This window comes from Adiantum capillus-veneris, chromosome 13 (assembly GCF_014529385.1).
Source record: "Adiantum capillus-veneris isolate H3 chromosome 13, ASM1452938v2, whole genome shotgun sequence".
Taxonomy (NCBI): Eukaryota; Viridiplantae; Streptophyta; class Polypodiopsida; order Polypodiales; family Pteridaceae; genus Adiantum; species Adiantum capillus-veneris.
The window spans coordinates 16,757,106-16,782,651 of record NC_140943.1 but is presented as its reverse complement, the minus strand read 5'-3'; the positions used below and the strand labels follow the sequence as shown (position 1 = coordinate 16,782,651).

At 41.2% G+C, this 25,546-nt stretch overlaps 1 pseudogene; it reads left to right on the top strand.

Moving 5' to 3' along the window:
- The first annotated feature begins 13,413 nt into the window (after window positions 1-13,413).
- Window positions 13,414-23,078, top strand: LOC147443649 (tubulin alpha-2 chain pseudogene; annotated as a pseudogene).
- Window positions 23,079-25,546: the final 2,468 nt, after the last annotated feature.

The following is a 25,546-nucleotide window of genomic DNA, read 5'->3' as shown; positions in this document are numbered from 1 at the left end:
AAGGATTGGTCCTATCTCGCTATGGCGGAGGGTGACCACCATAACCCTATTTAAAAACTATCTATAATCAATTATACTTAAAAGTATAAATCTTACAGTAACTAACCTATGCGCGTTTTCCCTATGTTTCAGAAGCACAGCCGCCAAGGTTTGTCTCTTTTAAGATTTATGACTAATAAAAAAAATTCTAGCGTTGGAAAGCTACCCGACTCATCGGGTCCACCCGTCCATAGAATGATACCGTCGGGGTATCATTCTCCCACTTTCCACACCACACTCACCCTTCTTTTGTTATCTAATTACTACCACATTATTTAAACATACATGTTCCTTTACTTTATTTATGATACTGGTTTGTTAAAACAGCCCTTCAAACACTATTACAAACAATAGCCAAACAAGAAGTCGTCCACTTTTAAACCAACAACCCTTGGATTAGGTTCACTTAATAATCTCTACTGGCGCTATTATGTCCAATCGGTATATACATTATTTATAAAAACCCTTGTCCTCATGAGCTGCCCATACCGCTCGACAAGTACTCGTTGTGCTAATCTGGACGTACTCCCGCCACAGCAACAACGGTGTCAATCTGGGCGTCATCCTCACGCCACGACAAAACAAAACTGCATTATCTAGCTGGGCTAATCTAGGTGTACTCCCACCATAGCATCAGCGGTGCCATCTTGGGCGTCATCTCACGCCTCGGTAACTACCACATAATGCCAGCGCTAATAAGTAGAGAGACTTGAGAGAAACCATACCGAAGGTTTTGTACAAACATTCTTTCCTATAGATAGCAATCAGTTTAACCAGACAATCTTTCCTACTTGTCAAACATATGCCGAGTTTCTTGGGGTTAAGCCCGTGGTTTCGGTCTGTGTTTTCTTTTCATAAGGTAAATATTATATTTCTATGGTCTCGCATATGGAATGATGCATAACTTCAAACTGCAATACTAACCTGTACCATAGCTCCGATTGGTCCGATTGGTGGAGACATAGCATGTTCCGCAGGAGTTCCCCCGTTACTTGTACCGGCTTCATGATCATTAGCGCCTTGTGTTCGACCAGGCTTTGGAGCCATTTTTTTGTACTACACTTATGTTATACACTTAGAACTTTAAATTGGTCAATTTTCCTAGTAGTCTCCTTGTTTCCAAAGAGAGTCTGTAATTTGAACCCTCGCCAACTCGGATTCACACTTAATGTTATTGTTCTACATCTAATTTCTATACATCAAATATTTGTTAATCTTAATTAATCAAAAATTAAGTGTGTAAACTACGAGTGAAAGTTTAGGACTGCATTACTTTTATGCATGACATTTCTAATCCAATTCTAACTTCCATTTCTATACTTCAACTAAATCAATTTTTAGTATTATTCATAATTCTACTTAATCTAATTGACAATAAAATTGTTGAATGAGAATTTCATCATGTATAATAAGAATAAGATGAGTTTTCTTCTGTATTAACTTTCAATTAACTATGCATAAGTTAATAGTACTGAAGATGTACTAACTAGAGAGAGTAGGTATACTTAGAGAGATTAAAGTAAGATAAAACATACACACACATCTTTTCTAAAGTTAATTGAATCTTACTAATCCATTAGAAAGATTAGAGTAAAAGAGAACACACACACATCCTTTTCTAAAGCTAATTGAATCTCACCAATCTATTAGAGAGATTAGAGTAAGAGATAGTGCACACACACACATATCCTTCTTAAAACTAATTGAATCTTACTAATCTATTAGAGAAATTAGAGTAAGAGATAGCAGACACACACACATATCCTTCTTAAAACTAATTGAATCTTACTAATCTATTAGAGAAATTAGAGTAAGAGATAGCACACACACACACACATATCCTTCTTGAAACTAATTGAATCTTACTAATCTATTAGAGAAATTAGAGTAAGAGATACCACACACACATACATATCCTTCTTAAAACTAATTGAATCTTACTATTCTATTAGAGAGATTAGAGTAAAAGATAGCACACACACACACATATCCTTCTTAAAACTAATTGAATCTTACTAATCTATTAGAGAGATTAGAGTAAGAGATAGCACACACACACACATAACTAATTGAAACTTACTAATCTATTAGAGAGATTAGAGTAAGAGATAGCACACATACATCATTCCTAAAGTTAATTGAATGCTTAATTAATACGCACCTTATTAGTCCACTAGAGTTTTTGCTCTCTTAGTGGTTTGTGGACGCCTTCTCTCTAAGAGAAGTGACAGCACTTCCTGAACGCTATAGAGGCAATCTCTATGTCTAAAGTGTGAGTATGGATGTTCTATTTATAGCAGAAAAAAAAACGTCCAATTGTTTTTTTCAAAAAAAAATTATTTTTTAAATTTTTTTAAATAAAAAAAATAAATTTTTTTTCCCTCAAAAATCATACCTGCGTTTTTTGGTACCCTTGTGGTACCAATCAGCTTGCCCACTTTGTCATTATCATCAAAAGATAAGGCCACACAGCCCCCCCTCATTAAGATTAGTCAAGACTAGCCTCTTCTTTGCATGTGACAGTGTGTCCCACTTTGTCCCCTCCTATGTGAGTCCAGGTGAGTCCATGTGCCTTCATTTGTCATCCTTGTGTATTCTTTTGTCTTTATAATTATTTTATTTATTTCCTTAATGATAATTTACTTTACATTTTTAAATTAAACTTTACAGTCTTATATTAACTTTACAGTAGTAAAAGAAAATTCTACAATCAGTAAATAAGTCTTGCAATAAGTTAGTTAGTGATTCATATAGCTAAACATGACAGAATTTTGTAGCGTAAATTTTAAATTCTAGATTTTCTCAACCTACGATTCATAATTTGAACTTGAATATCTTAAATAATGAGTGATGGTTAAAGAAAATTCAACTGCATAATAGAACTTGTGTGAAATTTGAAAGTAGAGACCTTACATCCTCATCATTGCAAGGGTTTTCCTGCTTTAGTTTTGCAAGTTGCACTGGGACTTGGTATACCTTGAGGAACAAGAACCTGGAATCGTCAACAAGACTTGGCTACACATGATTCAAGTAAATCTTTGCATTCTTCTAGTAGTGTTGCTTGAAAACAGTCATCCACTAGTCTCATCAAGGAAGTCTTCTTCCATAAGATCCTTTGGAATCACACCCTCCATGCTCATACCATACTCCTCATGAAGCTCTTTCGTTGTATACAAAAACTTGGTCAGAAGAGGGTATTCCTCCATTTTGTTTCTTCCTACAATGTGGAAACACACAAAGCTCATTAGACATGCCCTCATTCTACCAAACCAAACATTCAAGCATGCTTACTATATGCCTTTATTTTGGAGAAATTTTAGTAATGTAAAACGCAACATAAAAATTCTAAACTGCTTTTTATCACATGAATGACCTTGCCAATACAAAATTTGGCACTGTACATTACCATATTTGGTACCATAAGGTACCAAATTTGGTGCTTTAAAGTGCCTCATTTTATATGTTAACCTTCACTACCATACAAAGATTTAAATTTGTGATGCATGCAATGTAGGAAAAAAAATGCAAAGGTCTCAAGATACCAGACATGCACTTGCATGCATGCATGCAATTTAAGAAGAATACATGAATCGGCTCAAAACCTTAAAACCTTCCAATGATAATAGTTACCTTTCATAAAAGAAAATCACCTGCCAACACAATAGTGTACACATGCAAAGGAGGAACACCAACCTCTAGATTTTATAGATGACCGAGTCTCTTAATGCTCAAATCTTTTATTCGAGTACTTGGTTGGGGGCAGGGCTCCACATGGTGGGCTCTACCTCCCACCATGTGGACCCTCTCCTAGGGTTAGGGGAGGGACTCTCTCTCTCTCTCTCTCTCTCTCTCTCTCTCAGCCATACAAACGTTATGTATGGCTGAAAATTATGACACCAAAAAGAGCACCCATTTTTGTAGCCGGTTGCTACATTCCTCATCATGATTCTCCCTTTTATGCTTGCATGGATAGAGATCAACCATTTTCTGATTTGGAAGAGGACATTGCTTATTTCAAAGGTGAAGGTGATGTTATTGTATTTGGGGATATGAATGCTCGCACAAAAACATTGCAACATGATACTCAACAATTTGATATGCCATACATTTCAAGGGAGTTGGAGGAAGTTCACTTGTATGATCGTACTTCAATGGATGAGAAAGAGCCGGATCACTATGGAAAGTTACTTTTACACATGTGTAATAGCACGGGTATGATCATTGCCAATGGTGTATCTTTGTGGAGTGAAACCAATGGATTTACATGTAGAAGACATAATGGGGATAGTGTGATTGACTATATGCTACTCTCTGAAGCCATCATGTATCGCATAAAGAGTTTTATGTTTGGTCAATGGACCCCAGAATCCGACCATCGCACCTTATGTATTGACCTTTCATGTGGAGAAGCAACTAAGCATGATAATCTCAGCCAAAGGAAAGAGAAGTTATCACTATGTATGGATTTCAAACGGGCACCAATGTACATTGAAATGGTTGAGCAAAAATTATGGATGACAAAGCTTCAATGTGATGTACCATTGGAAACTAAATGGGAAGCTTTCAAGAAAGCTATTTGTTCTTGTGCGGAAGAATGCTTTGCCATAAAGCATCTCCATGGTATCCACAAAGATAGATCACGCAAAAGGTGGTTTGATAAAGAATGTCAAGATGTTCGAAAGTCCTTGATAAAGCTTGATGCAACTATGGACAAAGACAACTATCAAAGTCATTTGCGTACATACAAGGGATTGATTCAAAAGAAGAGAAGAAGATGGGAAGTAAAGCAACAAGAATTTCAAGTCCAAGAAAAGGCATATTCATGTGGAAGATTTTGGAGAAACTTGAGAGGCAAGCGGGTTGAGAATTTTGGTAACTTGAGTCTAGTGGATATGTACACACATTGTAGGCAATTATATGAGCAAGAAAATACTGAAAAAATGCCATTTTATGGTTCACTCCCATGTATGCCGTCTTTTTTTACTATTGAGGATGTATGCGGTGGGCTTGAAAAGTTGACCACTCGCAAAGCGGGAGATCTTCAAGGTATCAAGCCGGAGATGATCAAATGGACGGGAGATTTTACCCATGAGTGGATGTGTGATATGTTCAACCTTGCACTTCAACATGGTATGCCTTATGATTGGAGTACTAATTGGGTTAAGCCTTTGCATAAAGGAGGGGATGTAAAGAATGTAAGCAACTACCGGACTATAATGATTGGGTCTCTTATGGCAAAGTTGTTTGGGTGCATAATGGAGATGAAATTGAGTGATTGGGCTGAAGAGAATGACAAGCGTGCAAAGGGACAAGCGGGTTTTCGTCGATTCCATAGCACCATTGATCATCTTGTCACTCTTCGTGTTCTCATGGAGGAAAGTCGGTTGAAAGGCAAGCGATTGTATTGTTGTTTTGTGGACTTTAAGAAAGCCTTTGATATGATTCCACGTAACAATTTGTGGAGAAGGATGGAAGAACTCCAAGTGCCAAGTGAGTTTATGCTTGCGGTTTCTCGAATCCATGAGAAGGTGATTTGTCAATTGCGCATGGGAAGAGAAATTTCAGAAATTTTTGTAAGCACTATTGGGGTTAAACAAGGATGTCCATTTTCACCAACTCTCTTTGGTCTATGCATCGATCAATTGGAACAAATGGTACTTGACTTTATGCAAGAAGAAGGCATTGAAGAGGTCACTATTTGCAATGCGGTAATCATGCTTTTGTTGTATGCGGATGATGTAGTGCTTCTAGCACACACTTTAGAAGATGCACAAAAGCTTATGGTTGTCCTTGAGAACTTTTGCTTGCATAGTGGGCTGATTGTAAATGAATCCAAAACAAAGGTTATGCTTGTGAAAACCAACCATAAGGAGAAGCCATGCATTGTGTACAACAACGAGACACTTGAAGTTGTTGAGAGCTTTAAGTACCTTGGCCTTGAGGTTCCATCCAATCACAAGTGGCATGAATGTGCTATGCGTCGTTTGGAAGCTGGAAAGAGAGCATATTATGCATTTGAGAACATGTGTAATGCGGGAAACATCAAGTGTTGGGTTCTCAAGAAGTATCTTTTTGATGCATTGGTGACACCGGTTCTTCTTTATGGAGTTGAAGTGTGGGGCGGGAGCATCTCAAAGTCTACTTGGAAAGAGTTTGAGAATGTCCAAAAGCGTTTTCTTACAAACTTTCTCCAAGTTAAGACACAAACACCATATATGCTCTTACTTCTTGAGTCGGGATCTCTTCCAATTGAGGTTATGGGCATGGAAAGGGTTGTGGAGTACATGATAAAGATGCGTCAAAACCCCTCACATCGACTTCCTACAATTGCATGGGAAGCAAGCAAAACAGTTCAAAAGACGCATAAAAGCAAGCTCTTGAGCACGGGATGGATGCAAGACATAAAGAAGTGGTTTGGGAGATGGGATGCATTACACTTGCTACATGATGCTTCAATTGACTCTCAAGTGAATGAAGCTTTTCTACAACGCCAATGTATTACGGCTTGGGAGAAATCCGGTGGGTCACGCTTCATACATTACACCACCTATATTGCCCCCAACTACAAAACCATGTTCTTCGCTGAGAGAGGAAACCGTACTCACACTTACATGCTTGAGCCTATTCCCTTGTCCGCGATACGCACTATCGCAACAATTCGGCTTAGCTCCCATTTCCTTCGATGCGAGATAGGGCGTTGGGGCAATGGAGAAGAGTCAAATCGATTGTGCACATTATGCTCACTGCAAGTTCGAGAGTCTGAGTACCACACACTACTAGAGTGCTCAGCTTTTGATCACATCCGAACTTGCTTCTCTCACATTTTCAGCCATAACTTAGACCTACACACTTTCCTCTCCCAGCCAAAGTGTGGGCTCTCCATTGCAACTCTCATCACTACAATTTTGGAGCATCGAGAGTCACTCATCAACCATACACATACTACATCACATGTAACTTTGGTCCCATAGGTCATATTTGACCTCCGAGGACGATAATAAAATCTATCTATCTATCTATCTCTCTCTCTCTCTCTCTCTCTCTCTCTCTCTCTCTCTCTCTCTCTCTCTCTCACACACACACACACACACACACACACACACACACACACACACACAGATACATTATCACTTGGAAGATATGATATTAATTAGTACTTGGCTCCATGTGGATTTGATTTATATGGGAGGGTTTCCCGCTCATTGTATGTCTCAAAAGACTTTAAATCTAATGTTGTGTAATTAATATGCAAGGAAACTGGAGTTAACAACGTTGTATCTTAATATCCTTCTTAATATTGGATCACATGCACTTCCAGGTGTACATAGCCCATTTTTAAAGAATAAATCCCCCCACCACCACCACCACACACACAGAGAGACACACACACACCATAAATTCATCCAGGCTCACTCTTCGTAATAGGCTCGCAAACATCACCCTACACTTTTGCATAGTTGCATTGGGCAACCATGCTTCAACCTGTGATCATCTCTTACAAACACCCTCTCTCAAAACTGCTCCTTACTTGCCACAAGTCCCATTCCATGCTCACAAAACCCTAGAACCCCAAAAGGGAACACACTTTGTAGATATGTTTTTTGGCTTAGCTAGAGCTTTGAACATGCAATGGACTCGAATAATCTTTGAGACAATTCACATAATGTGGATGCTCATAATGAAGTCAACAAAGGCATGCACACACACACACACACACACACACACACACACACACACACACACACACACACACACACACATGCACGCACACACACATGCTTGGCATAGACAAACTGCGCTTAAAAACTTGCGCACACACACATGCCTGTACCTCATTTAATCTCCATATTCTCTTACTGGTCTATTAGGGTTTGTTGCTACAAGGCAGCCCCTCATTTTTGGAATCGTGATTCTTTTATTATAGGAGTTGTGGTCTTTCTCTACTTACCCACATGCCCTTCCTTGTTCTGTTCTTTCCCATGAGCAAACACGTTGTCGTGCTGTGACACGTACATAGTGGGAATGCATGCTACAAGAATTATCTTTTAACTTTTTAGATACATAATTATATTTCCTATAATGTACATATGCATATTTAAGTATAATAATATTCTTTCTATCTCATCCTATATTTATCTCAAGGGTAACATATTCTCACTTTATCCGTCAAAAAGTACTATGGGAAAAGCGTCAATAGCTCCGCCTCTTTAACTTGGGGCAAAAAACATTGATTTTTTCTTACTACTATCTCATTATTATCTCACACCCTAGCTAGATCCATTCTATGTATTTTTCTTATATTTCTTATTAAATAGCTACTAGGAGGGAATCAAATCCTAGTGGGACACTAGGTGGCATGATTTCAAAGATACACTTATTTTAATGCATTATTGCAAGCATGATTACAAAACTTTGGCAAGGAGAAATGTCATGCTTTCATATGGCATGAGGTGTCCATTGGAATCAAATAAAAGTCTAGGCTAAGGGTCCCACAAGAAGACTTTTGATACCAAAAGTGTACCCTATTTTGATGATTTTTTTACACATGGTGCCAATCCGAATTGGAAAAAGTATATAAAACGGACGTCGTAGATAATGAGTTGAATTTTCTGCCCATATTTTTATGCTTTTATTTGGATCCACGGTTGAGGAGATATGATCAAAATACTGGACCCCAGTCTGCCCACATCATGCAGGGACAACTCATTTCTAACTTTTTCAGTTTCTGTTCACATTGGCGCCTCTCTTCTTGTGTAAATCCTTGGGAGTTCCCTTCACCTATAAATGGGGACCTCTTCTTCCTTGAAAAGCACTCAAGCATTCAAGCCATTGATGAGAGGAATTGGAAGCGAGTAGTAATGCCAAATTGTACTTAGCCATAACATAAGCCTAAGCCTACACTTTCTCCTAGAGGAAGACTAGCCATTCTTGCACGCTATCCTTGGAAGATCAAATCTAATCAAATAAGGTCTTGGACTTGGCGTATCAATTAAAGTTGAATTCTCTCCTCTTATTCTCTCTCCATCAATAATGGTGCCAAAGGGTTTGTCAAGTAAGATGTGTTCTACATTGATGTTTTCTTGATTTCTTGTTGTTTTCTTTTTCATCTCTAATCCAACATATATATATATATATATATATATATATATATATATATATATATATATATATATATATATATATATCTAATCTCATCTCCTTAACCAAACCTATCTCTCTCACTCTTAGTAATTCATCCTCTCTACAAATTTTAGGTTCTCCTTGCTATAGGTACATCTCTCCCCGCAGTATCCTTATTGCCTACGGGTAAGAATAGGGCTTGGGAGGGAGACTCTCTTCTCTTCTCTTCCCTTCTCTTCTCTCATATCTACATTTAGCACATACTAGAGTTATCCTAGATGAATAATCCACATGATGATAATTTTTATCACTTTCACTCTGTACGATCTATTAGAATAAACGTATGGATTAGCCGTAAAATACACTTTCAACAACGTATAGTGTTTCTCTTTCTCCCAGAAAGGCTCAATGAAATACTTCTATCACCGGATCCCATCATACTATTTCTCATAGACTATAACTTTTCTTTTGACGTAAGCGTATTTATCTTGCTATGAACCAAGAGGATTTGTACACAAAATTAATCCCAATCACTAGACAAAATATAAATATTATGGTAAGCACAAAACTACAATTCCAAAGAAAAATTTGTAGCCTATTTGGTCAGTCAAGATTGGATGCCATTAACTCATTTATTAACTCTTTCATATTACCCATGATACGATATGACCATAGCCTTGATGTTTTCATCTTTGTGTTGTTTTGACATTCTCTTTTGTGTTCTTTCTTTGTGTGTGTGAGTGCAAGAGAGAAAGAGTGGGGCTTCTTTGATTGCACTTCCTTACAAACCTTAGTCTTCATGGAATCTATGGTTTAACTCCTTCATATATTTTTTCTGAGTTCTCTCACAAACTCTCACAGCCATAAGCCCGGGGCTTTCCTAGCAAGATCGCAAATTTCTCGACATAATTTTGGTGAACCTGATGTGAATCTGCCAGGGTGAGAGTTTTTGGGTAACCATGGGTGACCATGTTGAGAAACAGGGTATGCATTTTGACCCAGCAACAATGCAAATGCTTCAAGCATTTGCAATGTTCATGAAACAACAACATGCAACTGAAAGAAGGGAGATTTCAGCAACAATGAAGGTCATACTAGCAGTCATCAATAGAATGGATCAGTTCAATGGAAAAGATGTAACCAAGTACTTACGCGAGTATGTGAAGGATATGGAGCTGCATCGCGTGTCAGAAGGTCAGATGATTCAAATCTTTGAGCTAGTTTTTGCTCCAGAAATTAGAAAACATGTTAGGGGAATTAAAGATGCGCATGGGAGAAACAAGGATGAACTCAAAGTAGCTTTGAAGGAGGAATATTTCATGGAGGACTCTGAGAGAGTAACCAAAATGAAATTCTTAGAATGGGTAGTCAAGCCAAAGCAAGGACTATGAATAACAGAACTACTTGGGGAATTTGAGCGGCGCTATGCACAATTCACCAGGACAGAAAGGGCCAAACTAGATGTAGAGAAGACATATCTTTTCTTACAAGCTGCAGGCAAAGAGTTTCAAGAAAATTTGGAGCTTCTTCTTGAAGATAAAGATGTTGAGAAAGGACTAAAGATCGATTGGAATGAGGTTGAAGGTGCTATCTCACTGCTTGCCAAATGACAAAGAAGAAGGGACAAGATGGTAGTAAACACTACAAGTCCTTCCTTCTGACAAAATGGTAAGCCTACTTTTATCGCTCCTAAGTTTGATGAGTCCATGCTAGATGAGCTTGTGAAGGGAATGCGTGACTTGAAGGTGAAGCTTGCAAAGCTTGAAGAAAAAGGTCAATCATTAGGGCCACTTCCTAGGCAAAGACAACAGCCCAAAGAAGGGTTTGTTAATAGTCTATCTGGTGTGATAGTACAAACCATGTAAGAAGGGATTGTGATGATTTTAGTGATGCTTTGTCAAAAGATGTTGTCTTTTTTAAGGATGGTAAAATCCACTTAAGAGAGATAGGTCTACCCTTGAGAACTAACTTTGGGAAGGAGGGAATGCAAATCTTAGTTGAAGATATGTCAACTAACCATGCCACCTCTTCAGTTGAGGCAGCTACTTATGGAGTAAAAATTGAGCATCTTAGTGATAAAGAGGTGAGTGACCATCATGGTCAAATTTGGCCAAATGTGATGCAATTAGCTAAAAAGGGAAAGCTTACAAAAGAGATTCTACATGAAGCGGGTGATTGCATATGTCTAGAAACAGGATGGAATGATCCAGTGGACTCATTGTCAGTGCATGCCTACATTACAAAATGCCAACAAAATGAGGCTATTGTAGAAGAGAAGCTCAGAAGTGAGAATGCTGATGAAGGACCATCAAAAAGAGCTTTTAGAAGTGGGGGAAGAAGAGACTCAATGCCTTCTCAATCACCCTCGACACAAGGAGCATCTCCACCTAAAGTACTCATGGAGGAGTCTACAACAAGAAAGAAGAAAGAGCCAACAAAAGGTAAGACAAAAGGCCCAACTTATAAACTACAATCTGATATTGAGGTTGCTACATATTTAAAGAAAGTCTTGGAGGAAAGGATCTTGAATAGCAAGATTGAGTTTACTCTGGGAGAAGTTCTTGGCATTGCAAAGCGTGAATTCCATGAGGAGATCATTGACATCATCAAGAGGAAGAGGCAAAATCTTGCTGAAGTTTCTCGTCCACAAGTTGAAGGGGAAACATTGAAGACACAAGGGATGCAGTTGCGGAATAAGGAGGATGATGAAGCTATGGTAGGATGCTACCAATCTAGTGGGAGAGTGAAGCAAGTGCCTTTCTCAAATGATGATGAAGAAGTTGAAGCTATTCCTAGGAGCTACTATTCACGAAGTCACTGGGCAAGGGCTACTACAAAAGCTTTGGTCAAGGTAGGTGATCTTGAAGAGCCATTTGTTGCCTTTATTAACCATGGTTCAGAAATAAACATAATGTCCAAAAGTCTCTAAAACACGTTCAAATGGCCGATGAACATAGATCATGGATGGATGGTAAAAGTGGCAAACAATTCATCCGATGAATTGTATACAGCATGTCCAGGTGTGAAGGTGACAATAGGTGACGTAAAGATTGACCAAAATTTCTTTGGGAAGCCTTAAACTGTGGGAGTTTGAATGGAAACAAAGGTAATGAACGATGGTTCAGCATATGCTAGGATACGCAAAAAAGATGGTAAACGTGTTGTCCAATTTTTGACAGTTTGTGTAAACCATGAAAGAAATTGTGACAACCTCAGAGATCATCCTCTACCAAAGGTGAGCAATTCATGACCATAGGGAAATGATGGGTTTTGGCCAAGTACCATTGTAAAGCTACTCTATTTAATTACTATCTGGATCATCGTTATATCCAAAAGGGTATTGTTCTTATTCGGCTTCACTTGCTACTGCTGCTCCAAGTGTTTGTGGTTGTGTATGTTTGAAGCGTTGACTCTGTTCAATTCTTCTTGTAATCACTCATCCCTTCATCAAAGGTTTAGCTCGTAGTAAAGCATCCTGTACAGTGGTAGGTTTCAAAGCTTCTAATTGTGAGCTAATTGGTTCTCTTAAACCTTGACAAAAGCGAGCTACCTGCTGCTCCAGGGTCATTCGCGTGTGTAACATCTAAGCCTTACAAAATTTGAGTAGTACTCTTCCAAGGATACGCTATTTTGTTTGAAGCTAAAGAATTCATTCATCTTTATCACTTCATGGGAAGGGGGTAAGTATCTTTCCTTCACAGTTTGTTTGATTTTCCACCAACTTTGAGAGTTCTCCAACACTCCCATGTCATGACAATGTTGTTTCCACCATAATTTTGCTTCTCCTGAGAGATGAAAAATCCCTAGCATCGCTTGATTTGCAGGTGTGGTCCTTGCAGCAAAGAAGTAATCATCCATAGATTCAATCCATACTTCTACATCTTTCTCAATATCAGTACTCTCTCCTTTGAAAGAAGGTTGTTGCATTTGTTTGAGCAACAACTTATTCTCGTGAATCTCTGTTACGGCATAAGCCGGTGAGTGCCAAGTGTTACCGCATAAGCCGGTGTGTGCCATGTGTTATGCCTTGGTCGTATGGTGGGAACCTTACCTAGAAATGGGGGGATGCCAAGGGGAGTGGCTCATGAGGAGCGAGGGGGCACGACAAACCATTATAAAGGGCCTCTTGTGACCTTTGTAATCATTCACAATGATCAACCTAATCAGGTATGGCTGCGGACGTGAACAACTCTCTTTCTCTCCCTTGCATTTCTGTGAGCACAATCTCGTAATAGGCAGCCATGCCTATTACATATGGCAACCACGGGATTCTTTCTCGCGACCTACTATGAGGGCGATGACATCGGTGAGCGCTCTGACTGGGAAAAATGGCGACCCAGATCTGCTGTGGAGGCAAAGGCGGTTGTCAACATAATTTTCGTCAACACAATTTTGCGGACTCCCCTTTGCTGTGATGAAGGAAGTGCGAGAGAGAGAGTGCGCAAGAGAGAGTGCATCTCCATCCACATCGGCTAGGCCGGCATTCAGATGGGCAATGCCTGTTGGGAGTTATACTGCCTGGAGCATGGAACTCAGCTCGATGGGCAAATGCTAGTGACAAGACAGTGGGAGGAGGAGATGATGCTTTCAGCACCTTCTTCAGCGAGGCAGGAACCGGGAAGCTGCACGTGCCACATGCCGTTGTCAGGAGTTTTTTGGAGCAAGGGATTGCGCATATGTACATACACATGCATGGTGCATCAAATGAAGAATTGCCCATTTTCCAGAGCCAGGTGGTTACGTGGGGCCCACATGTGTACAGGTAGGACAGCATGTACATAGTGCATCGATTTTCACTATCACCAGTACCAGTATGTTTTTTCTACAATAATGAGGAGTTTATAGCGCGTAAAACTTCTCGAGGAAGCTATCCGCGACCCGACGACATGAGGTAAGCAGGTGCGTCAGATGGCATCTAGTGGCGTCAGAAGGGCGAACGGGGTCAATATTTGCACGCGGATGAGGACGGACACAACGTGGGTGTTTTCTTGTGCGAGTTATGCAGAAAGGTCATCATTAGGACCACTTTTTGGGGCCACTTCACGTGGTTGTGAGACGCATTATTGAAAAGAAATGAGTGCTAGGTGTGCGGATGATGCAAAAAGGTGACAACTATGCACTGCGAGGTCAATTTTTGGCCTGTTCGGGGTCCGTTTGAGGTCATCTAAAAGGCCAAGGGTGCCCAACTACTAAAGCTAAGTGTGAGAACTGAAAAAACTGACAGAAGACCAGAAAAAACGTGGAGAAGAGAGGAGGAACAGCCGCAGGTGTGTTTTCGCTCATTTTGGAGCTTATTTTGGCCATAAACTGCTCATCCAAGGTCGGATTTGAGCACTTTGACATTGTAGACTAGGGTTTTGGGCCGTTCCGGACGTGATGGTGCTATCCATTTTGCCAAATTTCTCACTCTTTTTCTGCTGTTTTTCTGTGTAAGTTTCTCCTATGAGCAAAGTTTCTGCTCTAGTTTGTGATTGTATCTGGCTTATTTTACCCATATTGTGTGAGCTATTTGCCCCATTGGTGTTGGCCCAAGCTCAATTGTATCTAAACATCAGAAATTATCCTCTTTTGAGCTGAGTTTTTTGGGTGTGTGTGTGTGTGTCTGTGTCTGTGTGGAGTGGGCAAGTGGATAGTCTCTCTTCTCTCACTCTAGAGGTGTGTTCCCTGTCTCGGCCAGGTGTGTTGTCTAAGCCGAGTGGTGCCCCATAGTGTGTGTGTGTGTGTGTGTGTATCTTCCCAAGAGTGTGTGTCGGGTCGTTATAGAGGCGTTGTGTTTGTTTTCATCCCGCTCACATTCTTTTGGCGCCCGCATGGAGGATCTTCTTCGAGTACCTTCTGCTTCGAGCTTCAAGCTTCGAGATACAGGGTACAGGTTACAGGTTGCAGGTTACAGGTACAGGTATAGGTAGCTGGAGTACAGTGATATACTAGCAGTGATTTCACTTGCAGTTGTTGTGGGTATGCATCACTTGGCGCCTATTTGAGCGCATTGTCTGCTGGATTGTACGTTACTTGTGGAAACTGCCATTGTACGCATTTGTGGAGCCATACTTGGTTGTATTTGGCAGTCCCAGCCATTTCTGAGACTTGGTCTGGAAGATAGTCAATTCTGAGACTTGACTATACGCGATTTGCATTAGCCTTCGTGTGAGGGTCGATAGCGTGAGGTTTTTATTGAGCTGGGGGATTCTCAAATGTAGAGATCCTTTTGGTGATACAGGTAGCTAGAGTACCCTTTTTGTGACCTCGCCATAGGCTATGTACTAGTGAGTCCTACTTGATGCTCGGTTCTATTGTTGACAGTTTATGCATACATAGACAGTCTATATTTTGGGTTCCTACTGCTCTATTTCTGGGGAAACTCTGCCAAAATTTTTCCAAGTTATGATGGCTGGTTTTTTGGTCTTTTGAGCCATTTATGCTGTTATGCTGCTGAAATTTTGGCAAAATCAGAGGTTAAGTCAGGTGTGCCTTCTTGGGAGCTTCATGGTTGGCTTTAATGGATGATCAAAATGGCCCTCAATTCACTCCATTTCATTTAACTCAAAGAATCCAGATAAATGTTAATGTGTCCAGGAAGATGTTTTTCCAGCAGCGCATAGTCTTTATGTTCGGGCCAAGAAGATTACGAGAGATCTTGGAATGTCCTTTGCCTGTTGTAATTCCGATGATCAACTATGAAAACTCATTTGATGTGCATGTGTTTGTCCTTATCTAAAGTTGAGCTCCATTGAAGTTTCTGGGGATTCGGTAGTCAAAAGTTTTGGGTTCTTGCATGTGTGTTCAAAGGGGTTCTCAAAGCATTGAAACTTGGGTATCCATGGCTTTCTCTTATCCGGAGTTTCATGGAAGAAGTGATGAAGATGTGGAAGAATTTTTGGAAAAGATGGAGGTTGCCTGCATTAGCAACCAGATTCATGACCTTGTGCAGATGTTACGCCTTCTCCAAATTTGTTTGAAGAGTGATGCACGAGTTTGGTCTGAAGCATTTGAAGAAGAGTTGTGTGTGGCTGATCCACCTGTAGGGTTGAGTTGGGACAATCTACGACATGGGTTGGAAGTGGAGTTTGTGAAGATAGAAGATCCTGACAAAGTGTGGCAACAAGTATAGGCTTTGGTGCAAAAGGAAGGTGAGCCAGTAGATGCGTACATACGTAAGTTCTCATTGGCATGGGAGAGGATGTGCAAGGCCTTAGCACCACAGGTACCCCCACCTGACATGATGAAGAAGGACAGGTTCTTGGCTGGTCTTTGGGAGAATATACGTTGGAGAGTGGAGCTAAAGAAGCCTAGGACATATGAAGATGCACTAGAGGTAGCAAGGAACAAAGAGTGGAAGCTGAGGAAAATGAGCCAGTTAGGGGTGGAGTCTTTTCCCACGAGGTCAGGGGTTCATCATGAACCAGTGGTTCCTGTTACTACTCAGGTTATGCCAGCAATGGTCACTACATCGGTGCAAGATGATGGGCTAAGGCAAGACATGAGGCAAGTGGTAGATTTGATGAAGAATCTCCGCCTAAACATGCTAGGTCAAATGGGAAATAATCGAGGTCGAGGGAGGTTTGCAAATCAGCCAGGAGGTGAACAAAGGCCTAGGAATGATGTTGGACAAAGCAATGGTAGGTTTTGGAGGCAGACGCCCACATGTTACAATTGTGGAGAGTTGGGTCACATCAGCCCGCAATGTGATAAGCCACCAAGGATGGGGGGAGACATGTATCCATTGCCAAGACATGTGCTAACTTGGTCAAATGATCATGGCATCGAAATTAAGGGAGACGAAGGAACTAGTGGACTGACCCAGGAGGAAAAGGGAAAGACAAAAGTGCTAAGTCTAGTCACCTTGGAGAAGGCATCAAAGCTAGAGGATACATTAGTGATTCCTATTGGGAAGAGGACCACAGAGGATAAGGAAGGAAGAAGTGCCTCAGGTCCTAGTAAGAAGAAAGGAAAGAGCCATGAAGGCGAGGATGTCAAGGCCAAGAGGAAAAGGAGAGCTCATCGAAAGTTTCATGTTTCAGATTTTCCACTAGGGGATGGGCAATTAAGCTATGACTTGAAGGAGGATCTGACGAGTAGGAAGGCAGATGTTACTTTTGGGAAGCTTATAGAGATGGTGCCTAAGCTAAAGCGACAGTGGAAGAGGATGGTTAACCCAATGGAGAAAGAGACAGAGAGAGGTTCAATAAAGGTGTTGGCAATGGATGAGCTACCAGACATTTGTCCAATAGTAGATGTGTGGCATAAAAGGAAAAATTTGGGACAAGGTTATGTGGATGGCGGAGCCCAAATATGTGTCATAACACACTCATGTGTTGAGAAGATGGGTCTCACAGTGGCTGTGGTGTCAGGTTTTCGGATCAGATTGGCAAACCATCAAAAAGTAAAATGCTTGGGTGTTGTAAAGAGCTTAGAAGTGGAGGCATATGATGCAAAGGCAGTGGTTGATTTTCATGTGATGCCAGCAGGGTTGGGAGCATATCCTATTATACTGAGCAGACCATGGTTACGTGTAGTGGGAGCTATTCAAGATTGGCGACATGGTACGATTAGCCTCTATGGAAAGACAGGTACCAAGAAGCTTTATAATATGGACACAAGGAAACGATTAGAGGAGCTTTATGAAGATGAGGATGAGTCTAGTGATTAAGACTCTTCCACGGTGACAGATGAGGACAATGATAGCACTTCCAGCAGTGATGAGGATGCTGATGTTGCATTTCTTTTGATGAACAAAGAAATACAGGAGTTTGGTTTAGTTGCATTTGCGAATGAGGTTGAAGATGAAAGTGAAGGGCCTTATGAAGTGGTTGAAGGGCTGATGCAAACCAAGGTTGAGTTGTCAAAGAAGCAGGAATTGATGACACAAATGATCAGTGGAGACCTCTCAGCTATGAAGAAGGATATATATTTGCATATGCTGGCTAGTTTTTCTGATTTGTTCATTACTTCATATGAAGAGATCAGAGGGTTCAAGGGTTAAGAGATGCATATAGAGCTGAAAGAAGGTGTTAAGCCAGTGCGGAAAAGTCTAAGAAGGATGGATCAAGAGCAAATGGAAGCCTTGCGAGAAGAGGTGGACAAGTTGTTGAAGGCAGGGTTCATAGTCCCTGTGGAGACCACAGAATGGGTGAGTCCAGTAGTAGTCAGTCCAAAGAAGGATGTGAAGTGGAGGATTTGTGTAGATTTTAAGCCCTTAAATGCAGCCACTAAGAAGAACCCATATACTCTTCCATTCATCGATCAGATCTTGGATTCAGTGGCAGGTTATGAGAGGTACAGTGTGTGTGATGGTTTTTCAGGCTATTTTCAATTGAAGATTGCTCTTAAAGACCGCACAAAGACCACTTTTATTATGCCATGGCGCTGCTATTGCTACACAATATTGCCATTTGGGTTGTCAAATGGACCTTCCTTCTATCAAGAGAGAGCAAATTGGGTGTTGGAACCATTCATTGGTAGTTGTGTTAAAGCTTTTATGGATGACTTCTGTGTTTATAGCAGTAGGGCTGAACACCATGAGAAGCTGCAGATGGTATTGGCTCGATATGATGAATGTGGAGGAAACCTAAATCCAAAGAAATGTCATCTAGCAGAGCCAAGGGTGAAGTTATTGGGCCACATGGGGTCAGAAAATGGCATTGAGGCTGATCCAGACAAGGTTAAGTCTATTATTCTTCTTCCATCACCTACGAGAACGAAGCAATTGGCAACCTTTATACACAAAGTGAAGTACATGGCAAGGTTTATTCCATTGTCTTCTCAGCTTCTTTATCCATTACAGCAAGTGTCAAAGCATGATCCATTGAAATGGGATGACAAGTGTGAAGAAGTGTTTCAAGAGGTGAAAGAGGTGTTAGGGGGGTTGTCAGCCATGCAGGCTCCTGATTGGGAGAAAGTGTTTTATGTAAATCCATCAGTAGGGGATGATGCCATTGGAGCCATGCTATTGCAAAAGGGGAAGGGCAACCATTATATGAGGCCAATGTATTGTGCAAGCTGTGTGAAGTTGGTAGCAGAGAGAAAATTATCGGAAGTAGAGCTAGTGATGGCCAGTCTAATATTTGCTTGTCGACAATTTCGTCATTACTTGCTACCACGACATTTTGTTTTCTTGACGAGTTATGCCTTTTTGCCACAGTTAATTAATGGCACTAACATGTCAAATGTGGTCAAGAAATGGGTAATTGAGCTGCAAGAGTTTGAGTTCTCTTTTCTAGTGGAAGATAGTACAAGGGCTACCCTAGCTGATTTGTTGACCTACAAGGAGAATCCCCTTATTGTTAAGGAAGATGTGGTGAGAAAGGTAGTTGAAGAAGTGCCACAGATCAGCAATGCACATGTGTTGTTCTTTGATGGTTCATACAGAAAGAGCCATGATGCGGCTTCAGGGGGTATAGCACTTTATGATCCAGAGGGGAAGCTAGTATGCAAGAGAGGGTTCAAATTGGATGCGCATAGTAACAATGAGGCTGAATATGCTACTCTGGAAGCCGGATTACACATTTGTTTGAAGCATGGGGTTCGAAGGTTGAACATAAAAGGTGATGCCTTGTTAGTGGTGAAGCAAGTGCTGGGTGTGTGGAAGATCAAGAACACCTCATTGAAGGAAATGTGCTTCAGAATTAAAGGCCTGTTAAAAAAGTTCAAAGCATGGAGCATCAGACACATTGAACATGCTCTGAATGGAGAGGCACATGAAGCAGCTCAAGTCATGATTGGGGAGCTATTTGTGTTGAGGACCACTTGACCTCTTTATCATGGCCGGGAAAGTTTGGCTCCAGAAGAGGAGTTTTTGCTAACAGGAATCATTCCAAAGGAGATTCAGAAGTCTAAGTAGTATGGATTTGTGCGTAGAGCATACATGTACAAATTGATTGGTGATGTCTTATACATGAAAGGGGCTGATCTCGTGTTGAGACGTGTACCTTGGCGGGAGGAGCTTTACAGAGTGTTGGAAGAGAATCATGAAGGCGCATGTGGTGGCCATTTTGCTCTAAAGATCACCTTGCATAAGATTTTGCAAGAGGGGTATGTATGGCCTAGTTTGCACAAGGATGTTCACCATTGGTGTAGGTCTTGCAATAGGTGTCAAGCATTTGGGAAGAGAGTGTTGAAGCCAGAGCTACGAAAAACCATTATGGCGTTTGATGTGTTTGAAAAGTGGGGTATTGATGCAATAGGCCCGTTACCTATCACAAGCAGGGGCAAAAGCTATATTTTGATGGCAGTGGACTATCTCTCTAGATGGGCAGAGGCTATAGCAGTAAAGTAGATCACTGCAAAGGATGTGGAAAAATTTGTGTATGATGAAATATGTTGCAAGTTTGGGGTGGCATTAGATCTACTTTCATATAAGGGGCCAGGATTTAGAGCTGAACTGCTAGACTTCTTATGCACAAAGATGAAGATTAGGCACCAGCATACCACTCCTTATTACCCGCAGTGTAATGGCTTAAATGAAAGATTCAATGGTGAGTTGGTACAAATTCTTTCTAAAGTGACAGAGCACCAAGGAAAGAATTGGGATTTGGAATTGCCTAGTGCATTATGGGCTTACCGTACTTCGGTGAAGACAGGTACAGGGTTTACTCCATTTCATTTGGTGTATGGAAAGGAAGCACTATTGCCTGTGGAGGTAGAGTTGCCTGCGGTCAAGATGTTAGAGAAGTTGCTAGGGTCGCCTAGTGATGCATTCAAAGAGAGGCTCTTGCAGTTACAAGAGGTCCAGTTGGATAGGATGAGCGCATTGGAGCATTATGGGCAGATGCAGGATAAGGCTTTGACAAAGATAAATGAAAAGGTCAAAAGTAAGGGTATCAAGAAACATGACTTGGTTTTGCGCTACAACAGTAAGCTGGACAACACCTTCCAAAAGAAGTTTCAAATTAAGTGGGAAGGCCCTTTCAAGGTAGACTTGGAGTATTTTCCAAATGGCACATATCAGCTGGCTAACCTGGATGGTGTTCTACATAAGTCAAGGGTAAATGTATTGCGTCTTAAATTGTATCATGCTAGATTGATGATGGTGGAGCAAGATGAGCTGTCTGTGGATAAAGCAGTGTTGGTGAGGGATGAGGAGACCTGTGATGCGGCGAGTCTCATATCTCTCTTTGCTGCTGTTGATCATGAATGATCTAGCAGGCTAGGGGAGGGGCAAATTATTTCAGAAGTTTTTTGGAGCAAGGGATTGCGCATATGTACATACACATGCATGGTGCATCAAATGAAGAATTGCCCATTTTCCAGAGCCAGGTGGTTACGTGGGGCCCACATGTGTACAGGTAGGACAACATGTACATAGTGCATCGATTTTCACTATCACCAGTACCAGTATGTTTTTTCTACAATAATGAGGAGTTTATAGCGCGTAAAAATTCTCGAGGAAGCTATCCGCGGGCCGACAACATGAGGTAAGCAGGTGCGTCAGATGGCATCTAGTGGCGTCAGGAGGGCAAACGGGGTCAATACTTGCACACGGATGAGGACGGACACAACGTGGGTGTTTTCTTGTGAGAGTTATGCAAAAAGGTCATGATTAGGACCACTTTTGGGGGCCACTTCACGTGGTTGTGAGACGCATTATTGAAAAGAAATGAGTGCCAGGTGTGCGGATGATGCAAAAGGTGACAACTATGCACTGCGAGGTCAGTTTTTGGCCTGTTCGGGGTTAGTTTGAGGTCATCTAAAAGGCCAAGGGTGCCCAACTACTAAAGCTAAGTGTGGGAACTGAAAAAAATGAGAGAAGACCATAAAAAACGTGGAGAAGAGAGGAGGAACAGCCGCAGGTGTGTTTTTGCTCATTTTGGAGCTTATTTTGGCTGTAAACTGCTCATCCGAGGTCGGATTTGAGCACTTTGACATTGTAGACTGGGGTTTTGGGCCGTTCCGAACGCGATGGTGCTGTCCATTTTTCCAAATTCCTCACTCTTTTCCTGCTGTTTTTCTGTGTAAGTTTCTCTTATGAGCGAAGTTTCTGCTCTAGTTTGTGATTGTATCTGGCTTATTTTACCCATATTGTGTGAGCTATTTGCCCAATTGGTGTTGGCCCAAGCTCAATTGTATCTAAACATCAGAAATTATCCTCTTTTGAGCTAAGTTTTTTGGGTGTGTGTGTATGTGTGTGTGTCTGTGTGGAGTGGGCAAGTGGATAGTCTCTCTTCTCTCACTCTAGAGGTGTGTTCCCTGTCTCGGCCAGGTGTATTGTCTAAGCGGAGTGGTGCCCCATAGTGTGTGTGTGTGTGTGTGTGTGTGTGTGTGTGTGTGTGTGTGTGTGTATCTTCCCAAGAGTGTGTGTCGGGTCGTTATAGAGGCGCTGTGTGTGTTTTCATCCCGCTCACACCGTCTTTCTGGACTTGGAGCCCACCGTCATGGACAACGTGAGGACAGGCGCTTACCGCCACCTTTTCCATCCTGAGCAGCTCATTAGCGGCAAGGAGGACGCCGCCATCAACTTTTCTCTGGGCCACTATACCATTGGCAAGGAAATCATGGACCTTTGCCTGGACCGCATCCAGAAGCTGGCCGACAACTGCACCGGGTTGCAGGTATTCTTGGCCTTCCACGCAGTAGGCTGCGGAACCGGCTCTGGCCTTGGCTCCCTCCTGCTGCTAGAGTGCCTGTCGGTGGACTACGATCAGAAATCCAAGATTGGATTCACCGACTACCTTTCCCCACAGGTCTCCAATGTTGTGGTGGAGCCCTTCAACAGCGTCTAATTGTCCATCCACTCCCTGCTCGAGCACATTGACGTGGCAGTCATGCACGACAACGAGGCCGTCTATGACATTTACAGGTGCAGTCAAAGTGCGGTGTCTGGAAGAAATGCGGTGCCAAATGGAGAGTTCAATTTTGTGGTGTTTTTCACGATTTCGGACCTAGATGCACCTTGTGGAGGTTTCTTGCCATGCAGACTGTAGTGCCGCACGCCAGTGTACGCAAGTTTCAAAAACTCAAGAAACGTGATGCGGGGTCTAATCTGGTGTTCACCACTCAAATAAGCTGCGCTGTGCAGTGTTCCAAGGTCAGATCTTTTTTGCATCCAGATTGTAGAAATACTCCAAGTGCGAGCAACAATGAAGCGGCGGGGGGAAATGGTTGTGCTTGCTCTTCATTGTGCAAGAAGTTTAATTGTACCAAGATTGGTGATGTCCAAGAGATGAAGGTTGATGCGGCATAGGGACATATCGATGAAGAGCAAATGGAGCGCCTATGACCGGGCATCAAATTCATGAAGGGACAGTTAAAAGTTTTTGCGGTTATGCAGCAAAGAGGACCATGCGATATGTGATTGCCAGTGTGCTGCGGAAAAGACATGTTTGTTGGAAATGTACTTCTTGCACTTGAGGTTCTCTGCCTCGGCTATGCCTAAAAATATTTGTAAAAACAAATTGCACTTGAATTCTAATCAAGGGTCACTGTGAGTTCGCACATGTCCACCGTGCGTGCCAAGTGTTACAGCATAAGCCAGTGCATGCCAAGTGTTACGGCATAAGCCGGTGTGCGCCATATGTTATGCCTTAGCCATATGGTGGGAACCTTACCTAGGAATGGGGGGATGCCAAGGGGTGTGGCTCATGAGGAGCAAGGGGACACGACAAACCTATATGAAGGGCCTCTTGTGACCTTTGTAATCATTCACAATAATCAACCTAATCAGTTATGGCTGCGGACGTGAACATCTCTCTTTCTCTCTCTTGCATTTCTGTGAGCACAATCTCGTAATAGTTCTGAGGGTTTTCCATTATAGGAGTGATTTGAGGATTCTCTTGAGTGTACGCATATATTCATCAATGTTCATAATAACTCAAAACACTAAGGTATTTTCCAAACTTAGACTTATCCAGTCTACTAAAATCTCAATCACATAACTTAGCCAATGATGACTTTTTAAGACTATTAAAATTCAAACACATGACTTAACCAGTCATGATTTATCTCAATCACATGAATTAACCAGTAATGGCTTATCCAATCCGCCAAAAATTCATTTACATGACTTAATTAATCATACAATTTTTTTGAAGAAAAAAAACTCAATCTTTTTATTCATAAAGACGTCAAAATTCCATATAGGTATCTAGAAAACTCTCTCAAAAGAAAATACAATAGAAGTTCCAACTACAATTATGATACACATCAACTGACATGTAGTAATATCTCTGTGAGTCAGGTAATGGGTATAGAAAACCATACACACGAGGAAGCTTGAAGTAGCCAATTAAATATGTTTAACCTAGGCTCTGATACCAAATGTGAAGTCCCCTATCCCAAGAAGATTGGGGCAACTTGATAAATGGCCTTTCTTTATTCTAAAGTTTTGTTGACAACATCCTAATCCGTTTTCACAAAGTAGAGATATGGGAAATAGAAGGGAGGAAGTACTCTATCCATAGTGATCGTGGTTGTAAGGGTCTATGTCAGACTAGGTCGATAAATCAAGGATTCTAATGGAAGTTATTCCTATAACATAGAGATGAAATCCCATTGAAATATTTAGAATCCATAAACAATGCCTTTTTTCCCATGTTTAAGAGGCACAGCCACCATTCATAAACCCTGAATATGATATGAGACATAGTCTAAACTAACTAGTAATCTTGTGAAAAGTACCCGACTAATCGGGTCCACCCATCTATAGACTAGTATCCGTTAGGAATTTTATTAGATACATTACAATCTCCCCAACTTAAGGATTCAAGATGTCCTCATCTCAAGAAAAAGTGAGGATACTCCTACTCTAATTACTATCTCAAACATCATTATATCCAAAAGGGTGGTGTTCTTAGTCCACTTCATTTGCTACTACTGCTCTATTAGTCAGTCGTGGACAAGTGTTCCAATAATGTCTCAACTCTCCACATTCAAAGTAGCAAATATTCAAGCGTGGAGGATGTTGAGCATTAGCAGCATAAGCTTTGTGTGGTTGTGTATGTCTGAAGCTTTGATTATGTTCAATTATTCTTGTAATCCCTTGCTCCTTCATCAAAGGTTTAGCTCGTAGTAAAGCATCTTTTACATTGGTAGGTTTTAAAGCTTCTAATCACGAAATGATTAGTTCTATTAAACCTTGACAAAAGCGATCTACCTCCTGCTCTATGGTCATTGACGGTGCGTAACCTCTAAGCCTTACAACCTTTGAGAAGTACTCTTCCAAGGATAAGCTATATTGTTTGAAGCTAAAGAATTCTTTCATATTTATCGCTTCATGGTCAGGGGTAAGTATCTTTCCTTCAAAATTTGTTTGATTTTCCACCAACTTTGAGAGTTCTCGAGCACTCCCATGTCACGACAATGTTGTTTCCACCATAATTTTGCTTCTCTTGAGAGATGAAACATCCCTAGTATCACTTGATTTGCAGGTGTGGTCTTTGAAGTAGAGAAGTAA